The sequence below is a fragment of the Gouania willdenowi genome, chromosome 6 (assembly GCF_900634775.1).
Source record: "Gouania willdenowi chromosome 6, fGouWil2.1, whole genome shotgun sequence".
Classification (NCBI taxonomy): Eukaryota; Metazoa; Chordata; class Actinopteri; order Blenniiformes; family Gobiesocidae; genus Gouania; species Gouania willdenowi.
This window is the reverse complement of record NC_041049.1, coordinates 36,301,696-36,313,179: the sequence shown is the minus strand read 5'-3', so window position 1 is coordinate 36,313,179 and position 11,484 is coordinate 36,301,696. Positions and strand designations below refer to the sequence as shown.

At 39.2% G+C, this 11,484-nt stretch overlaps 1 non-coding gene across 1 annotated transcript; it reads left to right on the top strand.

The window, feature by feature from the left end:
- The first annotated feature begins 10,731 nt into the window (after window positions 1-10,731).
- On the top strand, window positions 10,732-10,804 carry trnat-ugu (transfer RNA threonine (anticodon UGU)). Its single transcript has one exon. It is a non-coding gene; the product is annotated as a tRNA-Thr (tRNA).
- The last annotated feature ends 680 nt before the right edge of the window (window positions 10,805-11,484 follow it).

The following is an 11,484-nucleotide window of genomic DNA, read 5'->3' as shown; positions in this document are numbered from 1 at the left end:
CCAGGGGGCTTTCTGTGGTCTAATGCTTTTAGAGCTTTGTGCACTTCGTGACAAGTAAAAGGATTAAAATTAAAAGGATCACCAGAAAACATGGAAGATTCTGTGCAAGAATTCCCAGTCGTTATTCCTTTTGAATCAAATAGAGAACCAGATGATAAAAAATGCTGGTTAAAGCAGTTCAAGACTTCAGTTCTATCATAAACTGGGACTGAGTTTTTAAGTACAAATGACGGAAGAGTCTCTGTGTTTTTGTTCAAAGACAGGGACTTGATCACTTTCCAGAATTTCTGTGGATTGTTGAGGTTCTCAGTGGTGACCGACAAAAAGTATCCTGATTTGGCCTTTTTGATAAGCGAAGTGCATTTGTTTCTAAGCTGTCTGAAGAAGGACCAATCAGTGGCAGAATTACTTTGTCTTGCCTTGTCCCAGGCCTTATTACGCTCATGAAGGCTGTCGGCCAGTTCTGGAGAAAACCAAGGATTTTCTCGCCCCTTCACCCTGTATTTCTTCAGAGGTGCATGCTTATTTATAATTTGCATGAAAGTGTCTTTGAAAGAAGTCCACGCTAGCTCTACATCAGGGATTAGACTTATATATTCCCAGTTCACCATCGACAAATCGTGATGAAAGGCTTGTTCATTCAAATGTTTAAGATTCCTTCTACAAACAATACGGGGTTTGCACTTTGGAATCCTAGTGTTTCTACAAGCAGCAACAACACAATGATCACTTAAATCATTACAGAAGACACCCAAGGAAGAGAACTTATGAGGCACATTAGTTAAAAACAAATCAATCAAAGTAGATTTATCAGGACTTCTGGGATTAGGCCTTGTGGGAAAGTTGACTAACTGGGTGAGATTAACAGAATCACAAAACCTTTTAAATTCATCAGAAGTTGCATTTAACCAGTCCCAGTTGAAATCACCTGCCATAAGTAATTCAGTGTAATTTATCTGATTCAAAAGCAGTTTTAATGAATCTAACGCCTCCTTTGGAGCAGATGGAGGTCTGTAACACCCAACCACAGTAATATGTAGCGATTTAACTATTTCTAAATCTAAGGCCAAAAATTCCATTTGTTTACTGATTGACTGGGAAAGAACAATTGAAGCATTAAATCTGGATTTAACTTAAATAGCCACACCCCCACCTTTTTTGGGCCTATCGGTGCGGTAAACATTGAACCCAAGAATGTTAATGTCTTCATTTGTAATTGACTTAGTAAGCCAAGTTTCCGATATCATAACAACATCTGCACCTGTTGATTTCACCCAAATTCTGACCATGTCCATCTTTGGTAGTAAGCTCCGTACATTAAGATGAACATATTTAAGACCAGGTAATGATTTAAAATCAGCAGGTGTCTGGGAGCAGAGAAGCTCAGGTCCAGGATTTGGTTGCACATTTCCGGACAAAAGTAGAAGCAAAGCAATCAACAACCTCTGCTTAGCAATAGATTTACTTTCAGTTCTTTGATATGTTGAAGCCCCTCCATTTAATGGATTGATAAGATAGTTATACAAAGAAAATATACACTTGAGTTTAGGTAGGTCTCTGGGCAGGGCTGGAGACACGTTTATATCACTTTCCAAATGTACAGGAGGTTGCCCTGGATAAAGAGAAGCTATAGGGCATGTGCTTTTGAATAAAACACTTTTCACATTGAGGTGATTGTCAGTGTCTTTACAGTGTGCGCAGGGACAACAGTTTGTAGTTAGATCCCATAAGGCCAATAAGCAAATAAAAGCAAGAACTTTCGCCATCATCCACAACAGGTAATGATGAAGTAATGAGGATTGCAGACCTGAGTGGGAATGGCACTGTCATGAATCTTAGCTGCAGCAGTAGAATGGAACTCACTGTAGCAGGCTCAGGCCTGTGGTTCCAGCAGAAGGCTCACTGTAGCAGGCTCAGGCCTGTAGCTCCAGCAGAAGGCTCACTGTAGCAGGCTCAGGCCTGTGGTTCCAGCAGAAGGCTCACTGTAGCAGGCTCAGGCCTGTAGCTCCAGCAGAAGGCTCACTGTAGCAGGCTCAGGCCTGTAGCTCCAGCAACAGAAGAAGGCTCACTGTAGCAGGCTCAGGCATGTAGCTCCAGAAGAGGGCTCAGTGTAGCAGGCTCAGGCCTGTAGCTCCAGCAGCAGGAGAAGGCTCACAGTAGCAGGCTCAGGCCTGTAGTTCCAGCAGAAGGCTCACTGTAGCAGGCTCAGGCTATTAGCTCCAGCAGCAGAAGAAGGCTCACTGTAGCAGGCTCAGGCCTGTAGTTCCAGGAGAAGGCTCACTGTAGCAGACTCAGACTATTAGTTCCAGCAGCAGAAGAAGGCTCACTGTAGCAGGCTCAGGCATGTAGGTCCAGAAGAGGGCTCAGTGTAGCAGGCTCAGGCCTGTAGCTCCAGCAGAAGGCTCACTGTAGCAGGCTCAGGCTATTAGCTCCAGCAGCAGAAGAAGGCTCACTGTAGCAGGCTCAGGCCTGTAGCTCCAGCAGAAGGCTCACTGTAGCAGGCTCAGGCTATTAGCTCCAGCAGCAGAAGAAGGCTCACTGTAGCAGGCTCAGGCTATTAGCTCCAGCAGCAGAAGAAGGCTCACTGTAGCAGGCTCAGGCCTGTAGCTCCATTGCAGACCTCAAAATCCAATATGCACTGTCCACAGGTTAAATATAATCGACTGCCATGTTTAAATAGGATAAAAGACGATAAAATCCTGTCAAAGAACTATGGAATATTTTTAAAAAATAATAAAACATAGACAAACACTTAAGAGACATGAGACATGCTGCCATCTTGGATCACACCCATGCTGCCATCCAAGATAAAGTCTCTACATTTGTTTCTAGTCTCTATGGACAAATCTTTGCCCAGAAACTAAAAAGTTTATGTGTGACTCACTAAAAATGAACAATATTAATACTTTTGAATGATAATCTTTGTAAAATGCCTAGTCAGCTGATTGAGGCTGTGTGTGTCAGACACTTTCTGTATCCACGGACCAATCAGATCATTCATTCATTCATTATACACTTTCATTATACACTGTGGTGACGCTGACAGCCTCAGCAGGAACATACAGCAGTTGTGCTGCTATACACAAAGTGTGGGGGTCCTTTCTCACCCCTGTCACAGGAGCGTGCACGTAGCCAGGCTGACATCACCTGGGTTAAGAGAGTGAGTTGATATCTCAGTTCATAGTGCAGCTGCTCTCTGACAGAGAATGTTTGGTTAGGTGAAACCCGCTAACAGAGATAAATCCAGGATATACGTATCCAGCTTTGTAGTACAGGCCCACAGAGCTACACATCTTTAAACTACAGATGTTCGCTTCATCTTCATAATAAACATGTTTAGAGGAACAAATGTTTACACAAATAATGTGTAGTAGAAGTGGTGTTTGTGTGACTTTTTCCAACACATGTGACTTTGTGACACAGAATCAGTGTGAACGCGTCCCTGGGGCGTTTGTGTGTAAACTGTGTGTGTGTGTGTGTGTGTGTGTGTGTGTGTGTGTGTGTTTTCTCGCCCTGCAGCATCTGTGGCTTTAATCCTGAACTTTAATGCATTTTTAGTTTATTTTAATACACATTTTTCCACTTTCAAGACACTTACAACTCCTTTCCACCACTTTTGCATCTAATGTCACATATGTTGACCAATTATTGTCACTTTTATCCTTTTTCATCGTATTTCATGAGATTATTTTTGCCAATTTAACCACATACATCATTTGTCATGCCCATTATATGAAAGTTTAAACTAATTGTTCCAATATTGACACTTTGAAAACACTTTTTCTGTCCGTTTTTGTCCATTCTAATTTGCAACTTTGATTTTTAAAATCCCATTTGACAACTTTTTCCACTATTTTTGGTCATTTTCAACCAATTTTTATTTATGATTAAAACAAGGATTTACATCTTTAAGATGACTATATACTATGGCCCAAATAATAGTAAACATCCTGCATAACAATGAATATTATTAAGATAAATAAATACATGTGTTTATCACATAGAACGACGGACCTTCATTTTGCTGACTTCATAGATGGAGCCCCTAAATGCTCACACACACACACACACACAGGTTTGGGGAGTAATGGATTACTAGTAACAGCGTTATGTAATCTGGATACAAAAATAATGTAACTATAATCTGTTACAGTACATTTAAAAACATGTAATCAGATTACCAGTATTTTTATTAAAAATGGGGATTACTTAGTGGGATTACTTCTTCAAAGCAAACAGAATATACACCGTGCAACAGATACACAGAGTGCACACACACATTGTGACACTTCGTAGCACTTCACCATAAACGTGAAACCAATACTGCCTGCCTAGCTGTTTACCATCATGACTCAGGAGTTTTCACTGCATGAAAATTCCTGAGTCACTGTTTGCTGTGACCACACCAAATAAAACATGGAAAGGTAAATTACAAAGATGAATCCAAAGTTAACTTCTGACACAAACTCTCTACACCATAGACTGTAAACACACATCTCCACTACGCATCCTCAAGTTGCCTTCACTGACTGCCAACGCTGTAGGAATTAGGAACATCTACAACGGACACATCAAACAAACAGCAGAGCTGTTACAATATAAAGCTATTATGCTAACAGCTAACTTATATGATATTGTGCAGTAACATAACAGCTGTATATGTGTTTGTTGTGTCTATCACTGCATGATGCAGAATAACTGCATTTGTTTGTCTAGGAAATCATTTTCAACAAATTGAATTAAAGTCACTTCCTGTACATTACATGAAAGACATGCTGACACAGCAAACATAACTAATAATTAACTATGGAGCATGTTATTACGTAAAACATCTACTTTATGGCACTTTTTTCCTGTAATTTTTTTATTAATTTAAAACCAGAATCAGGAAAACAGAAAAACTAGAAACAGAAAAAAATAAAAACCAAATACAAAAAAATGGTTTACTTCTGATTGGTTTTAAAATCAAAATAACAATGGTAACACATTATATCATTTTGTTTGTTTGTCTTTTTTACAAAGTGCAGTTGATTCTATATCTATATCATAAAAAAATCTATGACTGCAGGTGACAGATAGAACACATTTTTGTGGAAGTACATCTTTTAAATTAACGCATGCCTCGAGATGCGTTCAAAGTCCCTGGAAAACCCAGAAATTTGTAAAATATCCCCACACAGCCCTGACACCAGGTGAAAACAAAAGAGGACATGTCTAAAACCAGACGTATGTCACCATACATGTCATCATTATTTAATAATGAATGGAAAAAATAAAAATGCAGTGTTATAGTTTGGTCACATGGGGAAGATTTATAAAGTTTTATTTTTATGAATCTTTGAAGTTTGGTGTTGTTTACCATAACTGCATTGAAAAAGGAACCTTTCGATGAAATATTAATTAAAATATATTTTCAAATAAATATCAAAAGAATATGAATTCACTCAAGCACATCTGTAACCTTTACACACCCAGAAACACAATATATTATGACTGTAAATATCATGTCTGCTATTAAAAACTGTATATTACAATAATTAGCATATTAGCACACACTTAGCTATAATAGAGCTTTTCATCTGTAAACCCTTCTTAGAAACCAATGATCACACAATGTGTTGCCTGTTATCTCACGCTACGAGATGACTATTGTTGGACTTGTCCCTGTATAAATAAAGTTTCATTGAATTAATATGTGACCTTTGACAAATAAACAGTGGTTGCAAATATCAAACTACTTATGTGTAACTCTATTGTAGTCCAGTCATCACATTTATAAACTATCTTAGTCATCTAGGATCTGTGCACCCTCAGAAAATCAGCTGCTCACATTATTTTGACCTAATATGATCTGATTTTCCACCGTTTGTAATACTTCTCCAGTCTGCATTGACTCCTCCCACCAGAGCGTCATGTTTAAGGGAAGAAGAAAATAAAAATGGATGATTTATTATTCATTTTATTTATGAGTTAAAAAATGCAGCTATATTCTGAAAATGAAAAATTATTTCTGTTAATGGATTTTAAATTGAATTATGGTACAGATATACTTCCATAGTTTATACAGTTGACGTAGCGTTCTTATTCTCTATTACAAGTTCACAGTTGTTTTTGTTTGCAATGCCTTTGAATAAGTTGTTTTGTGCTGACTTGGCTAGCTACGCCACAAGTTTTCCCTCAGTGTCCTTAGGTCTCACATGTTAGATGGACCTTGAACTGAGACATGTTTGAATACTTTACATTGTAGTGTTGCACAAATGTTTGATCATTTTGTTTTTGCCTTCTTCACGTGACAAATCACAGCACTTTATACAGCAGCATATTATGTGTTTTGTTCATTGCTGTTTGTTTTGCTTTAAAAAAAGTCTTAAATTGTGTTAAATTTGACATAAAAAGTGTGCAGCAACCACTGTTTCTGGTGTACGGTTCATACTGTTAATAAATGTTGATGGTACTCATACTCCTGGTTGTGATTCTGATAAGATGTTTATTCTAAGAACAAACACTGGTTTTAAAATTTTGGTTTTAGTTTAATATAGATTTAGGTTTATTTCAAGATGAGTCAACTTGTATCAAGAAACAGCTTAATCATTTTTCATTAATACTGAGTCATTTTTTACTTAGATTAGTTGTTTTCTTCTTGTTCCGAAGCTTTCATTTGCATAAATTAAAAAAGCAAAAAAATTTTTTACAAGAATTATTTGTTTATATTCAGTATATTTCACTTGTTATTGTGTTGTAGGAAGTTTGATTTCAAGTAATTTAATCTAATAATCATCCATTTCTGCTTATTTTAACCCTTTAGAATACTTGTCTTGCTAACCACGACATTAATTATAATTAAATTCAGTACATCTACACCTCTGTTATATGTTGTCACCACTAAAATGTAGTATTTTTTTTCTAGATCATCACCAACTCAGGTTGATCCAGGCTGATTAAAACCATCCCATCTGAGCTGGGACATGAACTGATCCATTTATTCACACATTAGTTCTTCTAATGTCTTTAAACACTTTTATTGATACACACAGACCTGGTCAGAGCAGGTTACACTCCCAGTTAGGATCATAGAAAATAACATTTGCTTCATCTCAGTATCTGGTTTAGACTTATTTAGACCTGTGTCCTGGGTATGATAGGTTTACGAGGTGAACAGTACTCAGCCATGTTGGGAAGTCCAGAAATCACACAGCATCTCACACAATTATTGTGGTCTATGCCAGAAAATACTACTGACCAAGTATTTGTAGTGTAGTCATAGCACTCAACAATTATGTTTCGTCTTCTACAAGAGACAACAAAGATCTTCTTGTTCATCACTGCAATGTCAAAGTATCTGTGTCTGTGGACCATTTCAGGGACATCGTACCAGGTGTTGGTCACTGGGTCATAAGCCTCAGCAGACTTCAGATCTCTGAATCCATATCTGCCTCCAACTGCAAAAATGTGGCCCATATATGCAATGACCCCAAGTCCACACCGAGGTGTTCCCATGGGAGTGATCAGTGTCCACTGGTTGGTGTCTGGGTTGTAATACTCAGCAGTATTCAGTACTCTATTACTCTGTCCTCCACATATGTAAATCTTGTTGTTCAGTGTGGTGCAGCTGGCATCTTCCCTCCCTTCATTCATTGATGCAATGAACGTCCACTGGTTGATGTTGGACTGGTAGCGTTCAGCAGTTCTTAGTGAGGTACCATCATCATTCCTGCAGCCTCCCATAGCGTAGATGCATCCCTTTAGCACAGTAACACTCACAAAGCTCCGTGACTCCTGCATTGGTGACATCTCCTGCCAAGTGTGTGTGACTAGGTTAAACCTCCACACTCTGTTATAGGGGTCAGTCATTCCTAAACCACCACCCACAATGTAGAAGCATCTACCAAGGAAGACAGTGCTGTAGAGGAATAAGTGAGTCATGGGATTCTCCAGACTGGGATGAGTGTGAACTGTGATCCAGCTGTTAGTTCTGTAGTCAAAGGCCTCTATGATCTTAGAAAATATTCTAAACATCAGTAAGACGGCGTTTGGCAAACGACGGCAAAACAAGGTGTTGTTGATTCCAGACTCAGAGCAGAGTAACAAAGGTTGAGACATGACTTTAAGGGTATTAGAGACCAACAGGTGGGACTCAGGGCTTGTTTTTACCACATCATTGTTAAGCACATTGTCTGTGATGTAACTTTTGTCCATCAGCCCCAGTCGTACCTTTGGTAACAGAGTAGAAATGGCTCCCTGTCGTTCCTCAGGCATGTGGTTTATCCATCTTAAAACACTTTGATAAACTGTGCTCTCCTGGGTCACAGTAAGGTCATCCTGAACCAGGATCTCAGCCAGCTCCTGCACCTCAAGCTGCAAAAACTCTTCACAGAGTGAAACTTCCTCAAAATTCTCACAGATAAAGTGAAAGGCCTCATATTTCAGTTGAAACAAAATGGGAATATACCAGACTTTAGTAAACTGCCACAGCCCGATGCATTTTTCCGGACAGAGATGATCCTTCAGAGCTTCAAAGCATGTTTGTTCTAGACTCTTTACATTGAACTGATGCACTTCCATCATTAGATCAAAAATTTAACTGTTGTCAGAGTGACAGAGATAAAGTAAATTCACTGAGTCCAAGGAGTTTGTAGGTTATTGTGTCTCTCTCAGAAGGGTTTCCCTCATTAAAGAATACTCAATGTGCTGCTGAGTCCTTTGATGTGTGACCAGCTCCTGATGATGTCATCAGCAGTGTCTGATGATATCACAATGAAATTCACACTGACATTCCTTCTGCTGGCTCCTGATTGGTGGATGGCATGACAGGTTCTGCTTTCTTTGATATCTGTGTGTGTCGGTGGGGGGGGGTCTCAGCTATCAATCAATCAATCAATCTTTATTTGTATAGCCAAATCATAACCAATGGTATCTCAAGGCACTTTACAGTAGAGCAGTCTTAAGGACGGACTCTTCATTTTATGGATACACACATATGCATATATACGTATATACACATACATATGTATCCCACACCCAACATGAATTCATCATGGCGGCAAGGAAAACCTTCTGTTAAGCAGCAGGAACCTTGTGTGGATCCCATTCCTATGATGAACAGCCATCCACGTTATGCTGTGTTGGGTGTGTGCAGAGAAAAGGGTGGAGACAGAGTTGTTGAGATTCTGTAACTCCACACTGAGGATCCCACGGACCTGCAAGACAAAAGCCAGAAGGAGTACAGGAGCAAACACACAAGGGAAGAAGCAGACATAGAGGGAGTGTTTGAGAGAGGAATGGGACCCTCTCCGATCCCTCTCTAACCTAAATGACCTCTCTCTTAACGCCCTCTCCAACCTCTCTCCAACCGAGCATGCCAGACCCCCCCACCGGCAGTCTATGCCTATTGCATCTTAACTATGAGCTATGAGCTGGTTCCTAACTAAAAGCTTTACCAAAGAAGAATGTTTTGAGCCTAACCTTAAAGGTAGAGAGGGTGTCTGCCCCCGAACCGTGGTTGGTAGATGGTTCTTGAGAAGTGGGGCCTGATAACTGAAAGCTCTTCCTCCTATACTACTTCTGGAGACAAATGGAACAACGAGTAGGCCAGCATTTTGAGAGCGTAGTGTTCTGGGGGGATTGTATGGCACTACAAGCTCCTTGAGATAGACTGGTGCCTGTCCATTTAGGGCTTTATAAGTGAGAAGAAGAATCTTGAATTCTATTCTATATTTTATGGGAAGCCAATGCAGAGAGGCTAATACAGGAGTAATGTGATCTTTAACCTAAATTGTTCTGGGATTATTCATCAATAAATTGGTATTTGTCCTACTTGCTGATTTATTAAGATGTCAAAAAGAAGCTTCTTTACTGACAGTCATTCTAGTTTTTTGGTTATTTGTGAATTTTCTTCCAGGTTTAGGAATGGTGACCTTGGCATTATTAGCACCACGCTCCGACCAGCTGAGCTAACTGGCCTATGAAGCTGCAAAAATGTGTAAAAATATGGTTGAGTTAAAATGATCACGGTTCTAAACACCTAGAAAGTTGGCAGGTGAAAATTCAGCAGTACTCATCCCTTAGCTTAAAGCTGGAGTATGCTTTTTTTTTTAATGTTATTTGGTCAAAAGTCCATAATCATCTTTGAGCATATTGTAATATTGTAAAGTGTTCTGAGTAGACAGTTAATCTCTTCTCCTTCTCCAGGCTCTGAAAATGAAGTTTATCAATACAGGATGGATGTCAGCCAATCAGAGGTCTTTCTACCAACACAGCAATCTTATGAGCTGTTTTAAGCATTACTATTGGCTGCTGGAGCTGCTCGTCAAAAGTCAGTGTGTTCTTGATCTGAGAGCAGATAAAGTATCATGGCTTTATATTCCAGCAGAAATCTCTAAGGTGACTTTTGTCAAAACAAGAGGAAAAATGAAGACTGAGGTGGAGAAGCAACAGAATAAAGGCACAAACATGTTCATGAGAAACAGAGTCACAGAGGTTCCTCTGACTCTGTGTGTGTGGTGGACTTCACTTGATCTGCTTTCAGTCCGTGCACAGTCTGCCCTGAGTCAGACAGAGAGTGATAACAAACAAGATAAATAGCTTGTAAAACTAAGAGAAACATTATCTCAGGTGGAGACAGAGAACAGACACATTTCATCTGCAGTGTGGAGTGTGTCTGCTCTGATCAGCTGCTTGTGTGAGGATCACACACACACACACACACACAGACACACACACACACACGCGTGTGGCCTTATAGCTCAGAGGTTAGAGCACTGGTCTTGTAAACCAGGGGTTGTGAGTTCAATTCTCACCGAGTCCTTCACTCACTATTACCTACAGGGGGTGTGGCTAATGTTTTTGTTGACACCCTTTAACTACTCTAGGATTGGTTTGAATGGAAAGCATTCCTGGTTTATGAAGTCTACAGAGGACCAGGGTAGTGAGCTGGAGCGTCTCCATGGCAACTCCCAGCTGTGACAGCAGGGGGCGTGGTCTCCTTCAGTCCCTGCTGCACACATCTGTGTGTATATTTAACATTTAGATATAGATTTAACATTTAGATTTAACATTTAACATTTAGATTTAACATTTAGATATAAGATTAAGCATTTAGATTTAACATTTAGACTTAGATTTAACATTTAGATATAACATGTAACATTTAGATTTAGATTTAACATTTAGATATAACATATACCATTTAGATTTAGATTTCAATATTTAGATGTAATGCTTTTTTACCTCTATATATGTGGTTACATGTGTTAAATGTAGGAAAATGTGCTAAATATGAGAAAAGTGAGATAAATAATGAAAAGGTGTTAGCTACAACTTTTATACTAAATTTTTACACTTGGCACCCCATAGATGTGGTTAGTTGTGTTTATATTTGGTTACATTCACCAGATCACCATAGTTACAGTCCAGGAACAGTTCAGTTTAATGAGCATGTTTTCTGTTATTATCAGTATGTGTATGTGTTACAAAATGATAAACATG